Consider the following 9,660-nt stretch of genomic DNA (forward strand, 5'->3'; position numbering starts at 1 on the left):
ACACGCACCCAATGGACGAAATCCGTGTGCAATACACTTGCAGAAGCCACGAAGAACAAGTGGGCGATTTGAAGTAGTCGTAGCACTATAGGAGCAATAGGGGTAGTCGGGACCCTTCAAAGCCAACCAACCCATGGTTAAAATAGACCAAGGCTTACAAAACACGTTTCAAGGTCAATTTTGCATTGGTGTGAACACAAGAAAAGCGGCATTCCAGCATGTGCTCTATGACGATTATGCCTTCGTTGACCATCACCTGGTTATGGATCTGGCGATTGGCGTTGACCATGCACGCCAATGGATTACCCTCAATACTTGAATGACCCACGTGAAACTGGAACGGTGTCCAACACGGGGAGTCAGTGAAAGAAGCCACAGCCCCACGATTCTACTCCAACCATTCCAAGCACGGACAGTGGTTTTCTTTCGCCTAACGGCATCCTTTCACGAATCACGACCAGACTACGAAAATGCTTCTCAGGGACGTCCCTGAATTTCCGCCGAAGGAGTCCGGGGGCGAAACTAAAAAAGCTGGCAACTGGTACTACCACCTCCTCCACCACCGCTAACAAAAACGCTTAGGCTTGTCTTTCTACGAGAGATAAGCACACACACTAACTCACGCACGCAACCATTGGTTTGCTCCAGCTTGTTTTTTGGACTTGGGTTGCTCACAGACAAAAGACATTCAAATTAGACTGGAGCTCTCACAGCAAGGTCATCATCTTCATCCAAGACTATCCAACAAGAAAGGAGGAGACGATGGAGGTTAGAAATCGTTGAACTCTCAAACCAATCTCACTGAGGAATGAAGACAACAGACAACTCCTGGTATCTCAGAACCAATTGCCAGGATGTGAATCAATACGTCAGTTTTCCTAATTTCTTCGTTCGTTCCCGCAATCGAGTCTTCAAATTGTATTACTAATGTTTTTGGTTCAGTTGGAAATGTGGTTTAACAAATCTAAGTTGATTCGGTAATTCCGAAATTATGCCGCTAAGCTGTTTTAAGGGTGTTGTTGGAACGTTATGCTCTTGACATGAATGTTAGCGAGAATGATGACATCATTCCTCGAAAGGACTTCAAGGTGATAAGCAATCGCTGGCTTTCTGACTCATTCCTGTCCAAGGTTCTAAGAAATGGAACAGGAAACGAGAAATATTTGGTTTTACCCCAACATAAGGTAACGGTTCTCGCCGTGGAGATGAATTTTGCTACCAACCCCTCGACGCATTTTCGCTCGAACTCGGTTCGTATCAAGTGCCTTGAAGTAAACAGTTAGTTCAAAGAAATAAGGCAAGGTCACTCTACTACTACTTCCATTATTTCTCGTTCATCTCGCTTCATCACAAACCCCCTATCGATCCAAGGAGGGGAAATTACGTACGCTTTCCATCTTGAAGCCTTCGCCTCAAATCAAAGGTGGAATAACATCGAAGAGCTTTTCATCCCCCCACATCAAATGCTCATTTTATTAAGGGCTCCATGCCGAAAAGTTAGTCTCTAAACTAATCAAAATTTGGAAACAACTCAAAATATCCAGAATGATCCTCATAAATCAAATCCAGTGTTGGAAACCAAATCACACCAAAAAAGCGTCCTGTTCCAATTGATATTTGGAATGTCCCCCCATTCGTTGAACTTGTTGGGTACTTGATGAGTCAGTCTTAATTTGATTTTTCCAACTAGCCAAGATTAACATGATCAACGAGGTGTTATTCCAATTCGGTGGTTTTGCTCCAATGATTGCTTTGCCCGTGGTTGAATTCGAATCTCCAGTTTGTTTTAGCTTCCTTTGAAGATGAGGGGTAGGGGAGGAATGTGCTTATCTAACATCTAGCTTCGAAGTCAAACAAATCAGATGCGGGATCTGAAACTGAATCATGCTCCGCTTTTTGTGTCAATCTTCACGTGAGGTGTAAGGTCATGGTTACTTTCCAACCACCCTTCAGCACTCGATGATTGTCTTCGGATGAAATCGCATCTCTATTCATATGTTTTTGCGAACGCCTGAATCGTCGAGAAGAAAAAAAAGAGACACACAAAAGAGCAGAAAAAAAGCACTCACTCGATTGTCAAAGACCCCTTGATTTGCTTGCCATCTGATCGTCTTCGGTCAATATTGACGCATCCAACAAGTGAGTGGACAGATAGATCCATTTGTTTGGCAGGGAAGTCCCTTGGCCAGTTGGGATTACGCACATACTAATGGATCCAATCAGGGCTTGTTGTTATGTGAATGTGTGAATCCGAATTTGCCTATCGCTAATTGCTTGCTGCCCAGAAATGGTTTCCTGCTTTGATTAACGGACTGCCCTAACTTGCAGACCGGATAAACAACCTTGACCATTAGCAGAATCGTATTATATGCTATGTATGGCACTGATGGGCCCTACCAAACAACACTATTTACACGTTTCCCAAGGCCAAATAACAAACCCTTGTCCTGTCAACATCTGCTTTGAATGAATTATTGCTAATTCCTCAAATCCGGAAAAGTGAAGACTAAGCAGATTTGGAGTGATATCTTGATATTTGTAACGTAGAAACGTTGAATCTGCTCATCGATTAAGATTGATCCACAGCAACAATGGACCAAAAATGCGGAGATCAAATCGACATCCAAAACTGGACCAAGGTTTTGATGAATAATCGGACTGTAGCGTTAAGGTGAATATTGAAGCAATAGAAGCGTGAATTTTTCCATATTCATGGCATGGGACGAGTTAGTTTCAGGTACTCTCAAAGGAATTTGCAAGAAATTAAAGCATTTATTCTCTACTTCGCCAAAATTAGTTAGGATCCATGCAATTTGTAAAAAGATCTCACACACCTTATGTCTCCATCAACAGTCAACTTCTTTCCTCTACACTTCACGGTAGAAAAATATTTTAAACTTGGGCCATTTTTCAGCACTAAAACTAGTTACACATTCACTTGAATTCTAAAGACAATACAAACAACACGCAATCTTAAAGAATTGGGCTTTTCTTGAAGACTTTATTGAAACTGATCAAAAATGCTTATTTGGAGGCTTGTTTGATTTTAGTAAACTTTCAATGGTTGTTGAATTCAGTGTGTTTGGAATGATATTGAGCATTTTGAGGAAGACAAACATTAAAGCCAACTTGTGCCGGGCATAGACTTTAAAAACATCACTTTCATTAGACTTAAATTTAGTTTTTAGGGCAATTTAACGGAAGAAGATGACCACAAAAAGTTGCTGGTACGCTACAAGTGTGCAATGTATACGTAGCTCCTTGTTTATTTCAACTTGGAAGTAAAAAGTGTTTATAATTTTACTCTTTTAGGATTTAAAAGGTCTCTCAGAAGAGTTAGGTGTCACTGGTCTTTATCCATCTACATATTTTTTTCTATGGTGGTATCAACAAATCCAATAAGAGCTACGGGGAAAAAAACGAGGATTCAATCATATTCCTAGCTGAGGGAAGATTGCTCAACAACATATCTACTTGCAAGCGGTGCAATATCTCTTTTTCCCTAATCCACCATGACGGCCCTGACGGCGTTATCTGGAGGTGTGGCCGTTGCAAGTACAAGAAGGCCATTCACCGTTTGTCCTTACCAGACTTGGCTCTGGCAATACTTATGTATTGCTGGGACCGAGACTCTCCTTTGGGGGATTGTTCTTTCCATGTCGGAGGAAAGAATTCCAATTCTACATTCGACTGGGGAATCTTTTGTAGAGATGTTTGCGCTTAATGGTTGTTGGCCCACCCATCCATCATTGAAGGTGATACCTTGGCGGAGGACGGAGATGTCGTTCCGACTGTGGATGAAATTTACGTTTTCCACCGCATATACCATCGTGGACGATTGCGGCCCGGTTCATGGATCTTTGGAGGGATCCAGAGGAAAACCGGTTGCGGATTCCTTACACAAGTGCCAAACAGGACCCGTGCCAAGCTGTTGGGCGTGACTCAAGAGTATGTTTTTTTGTTTACACCCGGAACTTGCATCATTTCGGATGGATGGAGGGCCTAGCACGGCATTGACCAAAGTTAAGGCAGAGTGTGCACTCATTCCGTCATAATCCATGACAACTTTGTTGATCGCATCAACCCGGAGATGGAGATGCGGATGAAAAGAAAGCTGAAGAGGCAATTTGGAACTTCCAGAGAGTTTTTTCCCCACGTTCCGAGTTGAATTCCATTGGAGGTGTGGGATGAGGGACAAAGATCCGTTTTTAGCTTTCATTTCTTCCCTTGACGAATGCTATTGGTCTAGTTACAGGACACATATTTTCACACAATGTGCCGATGAAACTGCGACTCAGCACTGAACCTGCTCCAACTTTCTGCGATTCCGTGAGCGACTTAGTCGACTTGGCGACTTAGTCGCTCACGGAATCGTCGGAAGAATAGCTCCAAGCACGATCGAGCGTGACCAAACCAAGAACATTTCTTTGAGTAACAGAGCAAGTTGGCTCTTTTCTTTGGGGGTCAAATTTGTCAATAAAAAGCTTAAAAACAAAATACAATTCAATTAGAATAAAAAGATTGAAATTTCACCATCAATTGTAAAAAATAATCCACCGAGAAGAATTGCAACAAGCCAAATTTGGGCGACCTAAGAGGCGAAGAGCGAATACAGCGACTCCTCGAAATCCATTTTTGCGCTATTTACAACAAATGGAAAAGTTCGAAACAGTGATGTAATGACTCATCCACATTGAGCTAACATCACATTTATAAATTTTTCGATTTGAATAGATTTTGAGTCAGGTTCATACTTTCTTACATGGTAATTGATGATGACCTTTATCTTGGACATGTCATGGCGTAAAAATAACTGTGAAATAAAATATGATTTATACACATCGTACAAGCGTTGTTGATGAAACCAAAAATGTCAAGAAGGTAAACGCAATTAAATAGTTGACTAGAAAGTGATATCACAATGAGTATGACTAGAATTGGTCCAATGCACTTGAAAAAGGGAAGAGGGGAATGACAGACAGTAAAAGAACACTAAGGTATCGGATAAATGTTTCCACCAATTCCAGGCCCACTCAACTTGGTACAATTGAAATCCATAAGGCGACAACGAATACAATAGATTGCTGTTGATTAAAATTATTACTAATTATTAAACTCATGGCTGTTAATTGGAATCATTTCTTTATTCTAACGGGTAATCATTTTTTACAAGTTCTTGCACCCCTCCGGTCTTATCTTTTTCCAGTTTTTAGAAACACTAACACTTTCATCAAGAACAAAAAAAAACTGCTATGAAAACTACCTGGGACGTCTAAACGGCAAGAGGGTTGGTCTGCGAGTTGTTAATCGCTACACTTCATGTGATGAAATTAGTTTTGAGTTACTGGACCGTGTACATTTTTGGGCTGCCCGCGGTACCGTATTGGTAATGCAACTGCTTTCCACTTTGCGAATCTTGGTTCGAACCCAGGCTACCCGAGTTCAAAATTCTTTCCAGTATTTAAATTACAGCATAAGTTGCTGCCTTAACAGCTTGAATTGGCGAACCTGCGATCATTCCTCAGGGTGAGGTAATAATTGATATTGCACGTTTGGCTGTGACAATGGAGCGGGAATACCCCTTAATTGGGACACCCATCCATCATCACTTGGCAGGCTGAGCGAGAGAGCTGTCCTCTGACTCCGAACAAACAACAACAAAAAAACAGCTATCCATTTTGAGATGTTCAATGTTTTCATTTATTTGTATCTCTTGTTAAAATAAAGTGTTGAATGTGGATTTGTATTAGAGCTGTGCATCAGATCCGACAGGGTCTCCGAATACGATCGGAAGTGATTTTTTTGTTATCCGAATCCGAGATTTTTTCCCCAATTCGAATCCGTATCCGAATCGGAGAGCTGTGCCCAATCCGAACGAATCCAAATCCGATTTTTTTTCTCGGATCCGAATCTGAATACGAATCCTAGATATATTTGTTTAATCGGACTGTAATCCGAAATATTTTGCAAAATCTGTTCCAAATCTGACTTGTTCATCCAATTGATTTTCAAAGAACGCATTTAACTTCAATTAAATGTGGTTTTTTTGCCACTTCAAATGTTTTAAAGCGATGAGATTGAGTGGAGTGAGTTGCCATTGCCAAAATGTAATTTTCCTGTTGCAACAATGTCACTTGTAGCACTAATAAAATAGGATAATTTGTCTCTTTGTCTTATGCTTCAATTATAGTACTATTGAATATAATTATGTTATCAAAATGATGCAACAATTGTTAATTTATAGGCTTGATATGCTGAGGAATTCTAATTTCCTTTTTCCTAATATTGAGTGCATGGATAAGAAATACTTTGATCCTTTTCTTATTTTCGGAAATTTTGGGGTGTGTTTTTATTTGCGTGGGATTGCCACACAGATGTGATAATAACTTTTAAGATGGTAGGTCCATTCACAGATTTTAATTTTGATGTTCTTTGACCTCCCTCACATTTTGAGAATTGTGAAACAAACCATTCTCAAAACAAACTTACACTCATTTTATCTAGCAATTTTGGACTTGAATTGGATCCAAACCCAATCCGACTTTCCATTCCCCAATCCCTATATCTGAACGGAACATTCAATCCGACCGTATCCGAACGAAAAGTTCAATCAATCCCTGCGAATCCGAAATTTGTTGGTCAATCCAATCCGATGCAAAGCTCTAATTTGTACCTTTCTTTCGGCAACACTTTGCAAACATTCTATGAGGAGGGAGAGAGCAAGGTCCTAAATTACCGGTACGGACATCTCAGAATGTGAACAAACCGAGGGGGTGGAGGGGCGTCATAACGTAAAGAAGAAGAGAAGAGCACAGAGAAAAAACAGCACCCTAAAACGGGTTTGTTCAAATAAGAACCCCAATGAGGGGTGAATTGGGAGAATCTCGTCCAAAATCTTTTTAGTTGCTTACTCGCAAGTCCAATCTCTGCATTTAAAGTATCACGTCATTAAATCAACGGAACTGATTCTCCTCCTCTCGTACTGTCGGAGTGGGCAAAACTCTACTCAACCCAGCAAAAAGCTCCGTCGATATAACGAGATGATGGTACGTGAAACACAGAAATTTGCCAAGTAAGCAAGTAAGAATATTTTGATTGGAACGTATGCCTTGGTGTCCCTGTATTCATTTTAACTCACAATAACCATGATAGAGACCATGGTATGGGTAATAAATGTAATAAATTCATTTTGACCCAAACTTGTCCAAGCAGCCGCAACCCGGCCAAACGGCCCATGTCTCTTTTTTTTTACTGCTGGTGTCAAGAAAAGAATGGAAATCACTAAACCTCCAAATTCATTCCTCATTGGCGAGGTTGACCCAATTGTGGGTAGAAGTACAATATTGGCTTTCACTCTTGAGGCAAGCATGCTCAATATGTCTCCTTCTGGATGCTAAAGGGTACACTAATAGACTTTATGAGTGGCATCTACAATATTGATAAGTGTAGTAATGTGCTAATTACAAGAATATGTTGCCGTTTGACTATATAATGATGTCTGTTCTATTGAGAAATATACTCTACTTTGATCATTAACAAGTATCACAATCCTTAGCCTAGGAGCTCCTAGATAGCTTTTTGTTTAGTCAGATAGGGTGACATTTTGACACCTATTTAAACGTTTTTGATCATTGTTGTTTATACATCATAGCCGTTCACAAGCCCGGCGTCAAACTCTCCACGTCACAAGACTTGACTTGAATCTTTTGGGATCATCTCTTGGATGGGTTCTACATCTAACTACAGCGTGTTCAAAGAAACGGAACACTCGCATACCTCCAAGCTCATGAATGTAACTTTGTTTCAAATGAAGTGCGGTGTCATATAATCGACAAATCAAGTGGTTTGAAACTCGATGAGAGCATATTCTTATTATTTCAATGCTCAGACTAACAGAAGCGTCACATCAAGTGCAATTCAAAAGCATTCATGACTTGAAGTCTCAAACCTTTTAATTCCAAGATTCTACCAAAAGTGTTCAAAGGCTAAGTGATGTCATTGCTAACAGGGTCCATCTGCCACGTGAATTGGTCAATAATACATAATATGGTGAAGACAAAAGTGAAATAAAGATTGAAAACTTCCCTAACTTCTTTATCATGCAGCTAAAGAAAGCTTTTTCTTGCTTGATAACTGGACTGAATCAGGTCTTTAGTCCAGAATTTGATTGAGAAGATGTAAAATGGTGTAATGGTAACGACCCAAAAGCAAAAGGAAGTGCTCGTTACTCGTTCCTTTTTCAGCTGCCAAAATGTTCTTTAATTTTTCGTTTATCTCGTGACAGCTGTGGAAACTTAAGGCTCAACAGAAATTGCCTTTTAGCACAATTTCGTCTAGCATATTATGAACAATGAAAGCCATGGTTGAATATTGTGCTTGCTCTTAACCCCTCTGAGGGTGTGCTTGGTTTTAAGTGTTGTTGCATTTGCTTCTTTATTGTTTACATCTTTTCAAACAAATTCTGGACTGAAGATCCGATTCAGTGTAGTTGTCAAGCAAGAAAAATATTTCTTTGGCTTGAGTATGATGCATCAAATTTCTAAAGTCTCCGCATTTTCTTGGCTTAGGGCACAGCCTTCTAATAGGAAAGGTTTACCGGCCTGACAATGTCTAACACTATTTGTCCCTAATGAATTTTGCGACAATCATTACCCCATCCAGGGTCCCTAATCAAGACTGGAAAAAATATCTTGACTTTCGCAATACATGTATCAACTAAAAGTGTCATGCAATTTGCTTGCTACGCCCTGACACAGAAATTCGTTCTGGTTGTTTTTTTTTGATAATATTTATAAGCACAATAGATCTCTAAAGAATATCTTTTATTAAGGCATGACTAAAGTCAGACCCAAAAAGTTTTTACATAATTTTTTTTTCACTTATTTCGGGATTTTGAGGCCCAAAATATAGTCTTGTCCATGTTCATTTTTTTTATCTTTATCTTTTCTTCTTGTGATGATACGTAACAAAGAGAAAGATGACTTCTGAGAATAAGGGCTTTATTTAGTTGTGGATCAAATAGGACCCAAATCTAAGCATGAGCATAAGTGCCCTAAGCAATAGCACTAGACTCTCGAAAAGAATCAATTGTTTACTTTACCATAACATCGGAATCACTTAAAACGTGTCCTAATGTCAAGCATTGCAATAAAGAAGATTTGATTTCTTGTCGATTAAATGAAGAAGCTCAATAGATCACCCAATATATGCAATTGTTTTTCTAAAATTTGGCAAGGCAACAGAAAAAGGCAATAAACATGACTAAGAATGAACTTTAGGCCATGGCGGCAACGTTTTTGCAATCATCGTCTGTATTCGTTCATTCCCAACATATTTTGTTTTCATGTCTTTGACTTTTTTCCACTAGCTATTTTTTTTGCATTTTTTTCGCAAATTTTCCAATTTTTTCTCATTTTTCCCCAACTAACAAAAAAGTTCGGCCAAATTAGCAACTGTTTTTTTTTCAAGGTCTACTAATCAGGAACCAGGATGGACATGGTAAGAATTTGCTTCTTAGGGATAGCAGGTTCAATTACCGATGCTTGAAGATATTATAATGTAATATTCCTTTTCATCTGTGTGTTGCTTAATCTATAAGGCAAAAATAGCCCACTCGAAAGTGTTGCTGCCGATGTTTTGCAAAGTTTCTTTGTAAATTTC

Source organism: Tigriopus californicus, chromosome 1 (genome assembly GCF_007210705.1).
Source record: "Tigriopus californicus strain San Diego chromosome 1, Tcal_SD_v2.1, whole genome shotgun sequence".
NCBI lineage: Eukaryota > Metazoa > Arthropoda > Copepoda > Harpacticoida > Harpacticidae > Tigriopus > Tigriopus californicus.